This window comes from Pavona decussata, unplaced genomic scaffold, assembly GCF_977016875.1.
Source record: "Pavona decussata unplaced genomic scaffold, jaPavDecu1.1 SCAFFOLD_92, whole genome shotgun sequence".
NCBI lineage: Eukaryota > Metazoa > Cnidaria > Anthozoa > Scleractinia > Agariciidae > Pavona > Pavona decussata.
This window is the reverse complement of record NW_028145509.1, coordinates 688,559-699,121: the sequence shown is the minus strand read 5'-3', so window position 1 is coordinate 699,121 and position 10,563 is coordinate 688,559. Positions and strand designations below refer to the sequence as shown.

Sequence of the window (10,563 nt, the reverse complement as noted above, 5' to 3'; positions counted from 1 at the left end):
CTCATTGAACGCTCTGGGCTCGCTCGCCCGAACTCTGACGATTGCGCTCTTTAATATAAACTCGACTTGTAAGCAAGTCTATTCCTTCCTTCGTGTATTTATTTTATTATTTGCTTTTTTGTTCAACTTTTTATGTTGAAATGAAATTCATGTTAGGAGCAATCAGTCTTCTTTGAGCCACCCCAAGAGATCCAGAGCCGAATGGAGTGTTAGCCTTACTAATTTCGCCACGGGTTGCTGGTCTCCCGCCCGTCCTAAAATTTCCTCGCACCGACAAAGCCCGTGCCACGGATCTCCTAGGATGAGCTGGCTGCTGAATACAGGTGGGCTTGAAATTTAGCTTTCACTGCACCGTCAAGGAAGTTACACAGTACTGGGTCCCGTTTCTCGAAAGTCCCGGTGACTTACCAGGCCCTTACATGTAAGTGTCTTTGGCGGATAATTGTTTCTCAACAGAAGTCAACTTTTGTTAGCTTTGAATATTAAATTTAAAATCTAACAATTCTAGAACCATGTTTTGTAATCACTTTGTAATCGGTAAAAAAAAACATTTAAAAATATACTTATCGGACCCGGTAAGTTACCGGGACTTTCGAGAATAATCAGTCTTACGGCAGACAAACAATTACCAAATGCAAAACGAGAGCTCTAAATTTTTAAGCTTTGAGATAAAAAAAATATAAATACTTCCCAGGGAGGTACTCTCAAATTAATTGGGTAGGGGTGTGCAACCCGCTTCCCAAAACCCTTACTCTATTTATGACCCAAATCTGGGATTTTCGCTACCCTATTTATGACCTGGCCAAGAATTTGATACCCTATTTATGACCTGACCCTTAAATCAATACCCTTTAAAAAAAAATGTTTAGAAAGGCAAATTATTAGTCATGAATATAGCTGATATACTGTACTAATGTTCTCAGCGGAGTAAATATGTCCGGGGGTGGGGTACTCCCTTATATGGGCGATGTAGGTATGTGCATGCGGCCTCAAAGGGCATGGTTTTTCAGCCGTTTTGGTCATAAACAGGGTATAGATTTTAGCCATTTGCCGCCATTTTGGTAATAAATAGGGTATCGATCTTTGGCACAGTATGCTACCCGCGCAACTCATGGGCTCCTGACCCGCGTTATAGTGTGGAATTCTGAGCTCAAAACTTTGCGCATGCAGTCTTGTAACCCACCTAATAAAAGCAGATAAACATTGCCTTTAACATTGGTCTGAACTATTGGGAAATAATTATAAGGCAGGTCTGAAAAGTACCGTTTTGGTCAGGTTTATGTGCCGCAAACATAAAATACCATTCGAAAATTTCCCTGTGGAAAATACCACACAAATTTCCCAAATTGTCAACTCATAATTCGAAATCAAAATGTCCTTGTTGCCAGTCATCATCAACCTGACCTTTGACCTTCGCCCTTTGATAGTATCACATGACACCAGGCACATTTTTCAAACACAAGTAATTTGAGGTGACAGTGCGGACGTTAATCGACCTTTTAATCGACCTATTAGCTCGCGTCCGTTTGCTTAGGTATTCGCCTTTTTAAAGGTATTCGCCTTCAAGAATTAAATTCTTGAAGGCGAATAGGAATCACCTTCAATGGGGGAAGCTACAAATAATTGTTAACGTCGAGGTACGTAAACTTCAACGTTCATCCGAAGTGCCGATCATGTCACGTCGGCCGAGAAAAATTCTACGCGAACTCCTCATAAGCTAAGTTTGTGCGAATAGCCAATGGTCTAGTACAGTATTTCTGATGTTTTGAATTCATGAACACTATTTTTATCTTCCCAGCCCAAGAATTTAACAGTCTGTGCCTGTCACACAAGCTAGCGAACGGACTTCGGCAAAATTTGCCGCGGTCAGCTTCGATCGCCATTGGAAGGTACTGGAGCTATATTAGTTCAATAATCGTTTGTGGATGAATACAGTACGTATATATACGGTATTCGACGAAATACTGACCCATAAAAGCCAAATCAACGAGACAGATATGTGTTTTCACTCGTGATAGTTTTATTTTCGTTTTGATCAGTCATTACATTTTCATCTTGTCGATTCTAGAATTTTTTCGCTGAACGGGGTTTCGACACACTTGCGGGTTGCGCTCAAGTCAGTTGAGTTCCGAGTGTGATTTTATGAAGAATGCACCCCATATTTCTGTCGAAAGAGAGATTTGATCCGTTCAAATATTACTCTACCTTCATTATCAGCCCTTCGTGTAATATTTTTGCATTCGCATTCCAGCGTGCCGTTTTCACACATTCACACGTCAATCATGCATGCGTGATAATAAAAGGAAGATGCTGCTTCGAATTAAAGCGACCTGTTGGCGGAAGAAAGGCCCTTTAAAGCTTTACGTCGAATCCGAAGGTAAACATGAAATGATTATGTGTCATTGCAGTATTTGGGAAGATCGGCCCTTGAATTACTTACTATGAGGTTCCGTTGCTTTAAAATGCAATACAATGCCATTTCATTGATTAATCATTATTTTGCTGTTTGAAATTGAGATTCTGTTGCTGGTTTCCGAGAAAATGCATTTTTGGACTCCTCCCATGGATGGGGCAATTTGACACTAGCAATAAATCAAACTGATTGCAGGGCTGACATTACGCAAAGGGCTTATTTATTTGGACCAATATTTCAACTACAGTCAACTCTCTCGTAAGCGACCACCTTTGGGGCACGACAAAGTGGTCGCTTACGGGAGGTGGTTGCTTACGGGAAAGGTCAACAAAATAAGTCTAATACTGGATTGATTAATTAATTACATAAAAATATTACCTTAGCAGGTAAAATAAGAAAATAGAAACTAATTTATTAGATTTTGTCACATCTATTCATGAAACTTTGTATAACATTTTGGAAGAGATCACTGTAACCATTCCCGCGCGGTTTACCTACAGATCTAGTTGGTCCTAATTATATAGCCAACTTCTCTTTCTGTAAACTGTTATTATCTGTCAGCATTCCGGGGTAGCGTCATTAATAATTGAACTTTTGTTACTTCTGAGTAAAGATTAACTGACGATCATACGTGATTATGTTGGGTGGTCACTTACCAGAAACAGACAACAAAAGAATATGTCAATTTTCCGGCCTCAACAGTGGTCGCGGTCCCTTAAGAAATTTGAGTGGTGGTCGCTTACGAGACAGCTCTTGAAACAGTATTTACCTGAGAAACAAAACGGTTGTTTACGAAGTGGTCGCTTACGAGAAGTGGTCGCCATGAGAGAGTTGACTGTAGTACGACTAGTCTTCTTCAGGGTCAGAGTTACAATAAGCAGTTGCCTGGATAGCAAATGCCCAGCAACTGCCCCCAAGAAAGGGGGAGGGAGGGGGTGGGGGTAATGGTCACCTTGGAATTGGCCTAGCCATGTAGAGTAACCCTTCTAATTGTTCTTGGCGGTCTCTTGTCGTGTCCTACGTTTCGCGGATTTTACTCATATCTGTTCTTTTATGAATGTTGTGCGGCTAGTACTAAGGCCTCAATGCAAATGGCAGTGTATCTTTTTGCTAAAGTAAACCCATGAATTGTGCTACTAAGCCTTAGGCTTACTAAGTAAATGGGAGACTACAGGAGGCAGAAGAAAAAATCTTGGACCTCGGAGGGAATCGAACACATGCAACCTCCTGATTCGGCCAACCGGTGCTCTACCAACTAAAGGGCCGTTTGCATGATAGGTAAAAAATGGTATGTGCCCGTTGAAAAGTGGTACGGTACCTGTAATTTTTGTAAAGAAAAACCCGTGCTGTTTTGGGTCCATAGGCGCCCTCAAATGTGGCCTCGTAGCCTAACTATAGGGCTAACACCAACAAGAAAATTCATGGGTTCACTTAAGCACTCTAGAGGCCCGGCCAAACGATTGCAACATCATCCAACAGCGTTGGACGATGTTTCGCAATGTTGAACGAGGTGGCCAAACGAATGCAGCATGTTTGATGCAACACTTGGAATCAAGGGTCTGGAACCAAAATCTTCCCAAAGTCCTAAGAAAACAAACCTGCTCCATATTGGTTTGCCCATAAAATGACACGAGACCGATCGACCTCTGCGTCGCCGGACCATCATCTCTCTTTTCAGGGTATTACAGTTTCACTTACTCCTTCGCCCTTTCTCTTTCTATTTGAAGGGAGATCGCTTGTTCGTTCGCCATACTGTAGCTTAGACATTCATTTGTCAACGCGCGAAGCAAATATAAACAATAAATCATCGCCATGGATACAAATTCTCGCCATGCGCGCGTTCAACAATGTTGAAGACGGTGGCCAAACGAATGCAACGTCGTTATTCACACCTGAGAGCAAAAGAAATGTTGGACGATGTTGGATGGAAATCAAACTTCGTTCAACATCATCCAGCATCATGCAACATCGTGCAACATGGTGGCCACACGAGTGCAACATGTTGGCTTCAACAATTGTATACCTGCCAACTTTTTCTGAGTCAAACGCGTGAGATTTTTGTCTCGTCATGACCGGGATTTCCAAAAACGTCCGAGCCACTTCCGAAGATTTCCGACGATTTCCCGAAGACTTCCGAAAGTTGCCGAAAATATCCGACGATATTCTGACGACCTTTGAACACTTACGATTCAAACGGATTGTAGACATTTGAATGCTTTTGCGATTGTTATAGGGAGCAAAGAAATAATACATAACAAATCTGAAATGAAATGAAGATTTTTTAGATCAACTCGTCCGGATTTGCGAGTCAGGCGTGAGAAATTGTCCTTGATGCGTGAGATCGATGTCTCTAGTCCCCAGGTGTGAGACTCACGCATAATGCTTGAGAGTTGGCAGGTATACAAAAGATGCCGGACAATGTTGCATCAACATGTTGCAATAATTTTCTGATCGATCATTTCCGGCTATTCTTTTATGCTTCTCTCTGATGAATGGAAGTTAAGTTGTTTGATATCACTAACTTTTTTTAATATTTAAGGATTTAAGATTTTTTTTTTAGCGCCAGGCTTTCGTACTAGATGTTTTATGCGTTCCATCACGCGCAATATATAGCTCTACATACCAAGTACCTTTTTTTTCATTTAATAGCTTCATTTGAGTGATATTTATTTACAATGTTTTAAGTGTTATGTGATCTTTTGTTTACACTTGAAGCACAATTTTTTTATCTGATTGAACGCGTGTTCGCCGATACTGACTGCTTTCACGTGGATTCTGGTCAGTACAGCATTGACTTAATTCAGTTCAGTCACATTTTTCGCTCGTTGCTTCAGTCGCATCACATTTCCCTACCATTGGTTTTAAAATTTACTGGGGATTGACTCTTTTTCAGAACTTCGGTTATGTGTGAATCGCCAGAAATGACAAGTGAGAAACGCTTCCAATTCTTTTGCACTTGAAGGTGACATGTGGCTATTGTAAAATGATCCGCAGGAAATCATTTATTAAGACCTGCCTAAAGAGGTATGTCATATCTTTTGAAATACCAGATCGTACTTTATAGAATGGCTTGAATGGGTGGGCCGGGTGTACAAAAAGATAAAAACCTCACGTGTCGAACATATAAATGTACTTAAAAATAAATATGTTTATTTATTTGCTTAGTTTGCCAGCTAGTTAGACATATATATATTGTTCTGTTTCCCTCTACCGCCCTGACCGCTTCTTAATATTCTTAATATCCTGTATAGTCTTCCGACTGCTGGAATTATTGAATACGTATGTAGTATGTACTTACTAGCACGGTCTTATACAGATACCCCGAAACACGGTTAATGAGTTTTTATCTCCCAGAATCTCATCCAAAGCAGTTGATTTGCTTCCTAGCTTGTAGTTAGTGGATGAAATCCTAAACTGCGACCATTCAAAAGAAGGCTATTCAGTATCACTTGGTAGACTTGCTCAAAGTCTTTCGGTTCATATTTCCGACATTGGCCTGAGCTGCTCTAAGTACTTTGCTTTGGTGCCATGCAAAATGACTCAAACGTCTGAGCAGGCGGAAGAAATCCTACAGATTGTGACCGTTGCGTGCCCGGGTTCGATTTGAGGACTCGGTGTTGTATGTTAGTTGAGTTTGTTGTTGGTTCTCGCCCTTGCTTCTCCGGGTACGCCAGTTATCCTCTCTCCTCAAAAACTAACATTTCTAAATTCCAATTCGATCTGGATAGTGTCCCGAATTTGTGCTCTGCGCTAAATACATTGACACTTGAATAAAGTGATTCATTTTTTTCTTTTTTTGAACGAAAGCCGGCTAGTGAGCATTACATTCTGTAGTGCAGTTTGTTTAACATTTCTGTTGATCAATCGACATAGTTTAACCAGTCAAATAAAAGCCACTTTAATTTCTTGTGAGCGGTTTGAAATGTTCTTCACGCGGCTTTACAAAAGAAAATTGGGTTAGAATTATGGATCCCTTGGGGGCGTGGGGGTCAAACAGAATTGTATTTTTTGTTTTTGTTATGACATATTGTGAGGATTGTTTTGACTAATCTCGGAAGTAATAAAGCCCTCATCGCTATCACGCTGAAACAGAGAGGAAATTCCAAAGCTGCTCATAGAGTGTATCTGGCTGGCGCGCTAAGTTTTCGTGTTTGAAGCCTGGATGTGGCGAGAGTTTTCAAAGGTTCTAACTCCATGAAACTGGGCACTTTGGAGTTGATTCGCGTATGAGAACTCGGCAATGAAAGGTGAGTGGGATTTCAACACTCTGTGGTTCTCATCATTTGGCTCAATTTCCTTGCTCTGTGTTTGTCTTAGTGGTAATGGGAACTTGGCACTGTTTCGGATGCGCTGAGGCGCTAGCAACGTGAACAACAGTTTGGGTGGATCATACTTTCCAAAGACTGATGTGGTCGTCTTGTTCAGTTCCGCATTTGGCTGTGGACTTGATTATAGGGGTACTATCACAACTATTCGTTCAGTTGTCCATTGCTCGCTCGGAATTCGTCTTTAATCGCAATTCAATACAGTTTGGAGATTACATTTTTGCCTTTGGGCATACACCGTGGTTATCGCAGTTTTTAAAAGACTGCAATCGATGCGGACTTCCACAGTTGTACTGACAACGTTTATGAACACCTGAAAAATGGGTATTCCTCTTGTTCTTTAAGGCTTCTGTCATCGTCAATCTTGTCACCTTGGTCGGCTCCTGATCTTGTGGGCATGCTAATTTATGTCATTCTGAAAACCAGTTTAATAAACGAATACGTTACTATGATTTTCTCGTCTCTTTAACGAGGCTTCGTTGCAAATCAGTCTTTGGAACTCCGTAATGCAAATTGACGCCTTACTTGGAAAAGCAATCAACTGATTTCGCTGTTTCAACCAATTTGTAACTCTGCCCAGTATGCCATGAGGGATTACATTTTGAAACAAATAACCATCCTTATACAACACATCCTACTTAAAAACAATGTCCAAACAAAAACTCTTTGAGTGGTAAACTGTTTTCTCACGGCAAAGTATTATATAAACTAATTCGAAGCTTGTATTGCGGAGAGGTTGGTGGTGCAATTCACGTCGAAGACAAGGTTCTCGTCATAGACAAGATGAACATTTCATATTTTGTTTTCATTTTTGTCGACAACCTCGCCATTGTTCGTTATGAAATATTCGTCCGAACGAGTTCGCGTTTCTTGATACAACGTTATGTACTAATATTACACTAAATGGGAAACCTTGATCAATGCAATTGCTGACACATAAGAAAAACTTTTCCCGGAAAGTATTATTTTTAGCTGTTTGCATTTTCAAGGAGACGTTTACGGAGCATGGTTTCCATCACCGTGCTCGCTCCGTCGTTAACTTGATCCCGCAGTCCGACTTCAACTCGGTCGTGTGTTAAACCACAGGTATCAACAATCTTATTACACCAGTTTTACAAGGTCATTGGTTAACGGCACGGTCCCATTCAAGGATCGACTTTTAGGCTTTCTTCGCCGCTGAAACGCCGAAGTGACTAAAATAACTTCGACGAAGTCTTATTTGGTAAGCGCACTCGTCGACTCTTTTGCCTCGTAACTTGTTTTATCAACACTGTCTAGTTCCGTCCTTAACTTGATCCCACAGTCAGACTTAAACTCGATCGTGCGTTAAACCAAGTATCAACAATCGTATGACACTAGTTTTACAAGGTCATTGGTTTGCACGGTCCAATCTAAGGCTACATTTTTTAGACATTCTTCAATTCTCTGCAACGGAGAAGTTGCTTAAAACAACTATGAAACAAAAACAAAGGTATTTTGGGGTAGTTTATGACTATGCGCGCAAGAAAAGAAGATTCTTAACAGGGACAGTTGAAATTCAAAACGAAAATTAGATTAACCACACATATTCAGAGATAATTAAGCTTCAATTTGACAAATAAAATGCCGTACCTTTAAATTGTAATGTATTTTAGAGCGGTTTTCATTTGAGTGTCGAAAGTAATTTCGCGTTTGCGTTGGTTTTGCATTACTACGCTCTGTGATTGGTTATCAAAACTCGCGACACTTTCTCAACCAATGGGAATCCAAACCAAACCAATCATGTTTTCGCCGCACGCGTTTTCCCGCACTTGGCGCCAGTTACATTTGGTTGCTTCGAATTCTGATTGGCGCGTTGTGTTGTTTACATCTGTTGCGATTGGCCAGAGTAATAACTCTGGTTTTGGTTATACGACACTCAATTGTAAACCGCCCTAAAGCTTTTTAGAATTACTGCAGTGCTTTTACCAAAAATTTGTGGTCCCCCCTCCTCCATTTTCTTTTTGGATGTCAATAGCCCTTGCTAAAATCTGCTTTTCCCGCATAGTCATAAACTGCGCTAAAATAGCTCTTTATTAGTAGGCACAGTCCGTAACACTCTTGCTCTTATTATCGCGCGATGATTGGTGAGCGCTCTTAATTAGCTGCGACTTTTGCACCGATATTAATCGGTATTGTTTAGAAATCGTTGGGCGCCTAGCATCGATTTTTGTAGTGATTTACGGACATGCCATTGCTAATAGAGAGATTTTTACGTTCACGGCACACGGCAGAAATGACCGCTTGACCATGTTTATCCTATATTTGCCGCCCACTGTTTTCAGTTTCTCAGTACAGTTGAGAAGTTTTGCGTTTGCATCAGAAGCCAAAATTATTTTGCACTTTTGTTTTCTATGTGCTCAGTGTTTCAAGAAAAGGTAGACGCTTATCTCACGTTCACAATTTGCCATAATCGCGATTCTAAAACTCTATTGTGTTGCGACAAGAGCAGAGCGCATGTGACGTTAGCACGCATAAATTCTTGCCTTGGTTTTTTGCTGAAAACCGGCGGATGTGCTGTTCTCCCGCCAGTTCATAGCATTTTAAAACTGGATCTCAAATCATTTTGAGATCGTCGATGGTCCGCGAAGTGGCTGCTAAAATTGCTTAAAAATTTCCTGCATAAACGGTATGTTAGGCGGGTGTCTGATTCTTATTAAACTGGCACTACTTTAAGGCCGTTCGCCGATCAAAGTATGAGGACCTTGCTAAACTGGAAAACGCTGTTTCGGGAACACTTGAGGTGGCTAAACTAGCATGTAGCATAAAAACTGTTTTGCTGCTCAGGTGGCTAAACCAGAAACCAAGTCACAAACTAACTGCGACTATCCGTCGGAAGAGATCAGGGACAGAGTTATGTTCGAAAATACCCCCCTCGGTGGATAAACTTTGAAACTTATGTCTCGGGGAAAAAAAGCATTCCGTCCGTGAAGCAAGGATATTTGTGATCTGATTCAAAAAAGTTTTCTTTAATTAACTATCGTGTATAAATAAGGGTCACTGTTTTTGTTGCGTGCGTGATAGAAGTATGATTTGCGTCTGCAAAATATGTTCCTCGCGGTGCTGTACTGGGAAACATTTGCGTCTGCAACAATGTTTCGTAGTTTAGCAATGCGTAATTCAAGCTCGCCACGTAAAATGCTGCATTAAAAGTAGATATTAGAATTGACAAGAGTTAAAAAGCTCTCTTAAAGAGTTTAAAGCCTTCTTGTATCAACATCCAAGATTCATTCATATAATTCAAGAAGCAGCTCTTAGAAAGACATTTATTCCTAGATCTCACCCTCAAGTTATTAAGCGGAGCTTTAGTTATCGTGGAGCTGTCCTGTGGAATGGTCTACCAGACGAAATTGAAACTAAACCATCTGTCCAGTCTTTTAAGTCTTAAGGATACTTCCTGGGTTCGCGGGTGTCCTTTGGAAAAAAAATCGTACGCGCGCAAGTTTTAATAAACCCCTAACAAACTATATATCATTATAAAGCTTAATAAATGTGGTTTCCTATAAAAAATATAATTGAGCGCTTTTTTCCTTTTTTAAGTGCCAGGAGCCAGTAGAACCTCGAATCGACCGATGGTCGTTTCATTGAATTAATCGGTTATCAAACGCCGCGCGAAGAACAAAATCGCTCTACAGTGTTATTCACAAGGCATCAATCAACAAAAAGGTGTCAGGCTTTTTCGAAATTCTGATTGGTTATTTAGATATCCACGTCTAAAGTTTGAGTAGCAAAAAATATTTGAGTCGTGTTGCGTAAACAGTCGCCACGGGAAAAATATTTTGAAAATCAAAATTCCCTGACACCTTT

General features: G+C 40.6%; 1 long non-coding RNA gene across 2 annotated transcripts in view; it reads left to right on the top strand.

Moving 5' to 3' along the window:
• Positions 1-4,929: 4,929 nt before the first annotated feature.
• Positions 4,930-10,563, top strand: part of LOC146473702 (uncharacterized) — an 83,670-nt gene continuing 78,036 nt past the window's right edge. For both annotated transcript variants that reach the window (XR_014866289.1, XR_014866288.1), the window contains exon 1: positions 4,930-6,660. This is a non-coding gene — a long non-coding RNA (uncharacterized LOC146473702). The remainder of the gene's footprint in view (positions 6,661-10,563) is intronic.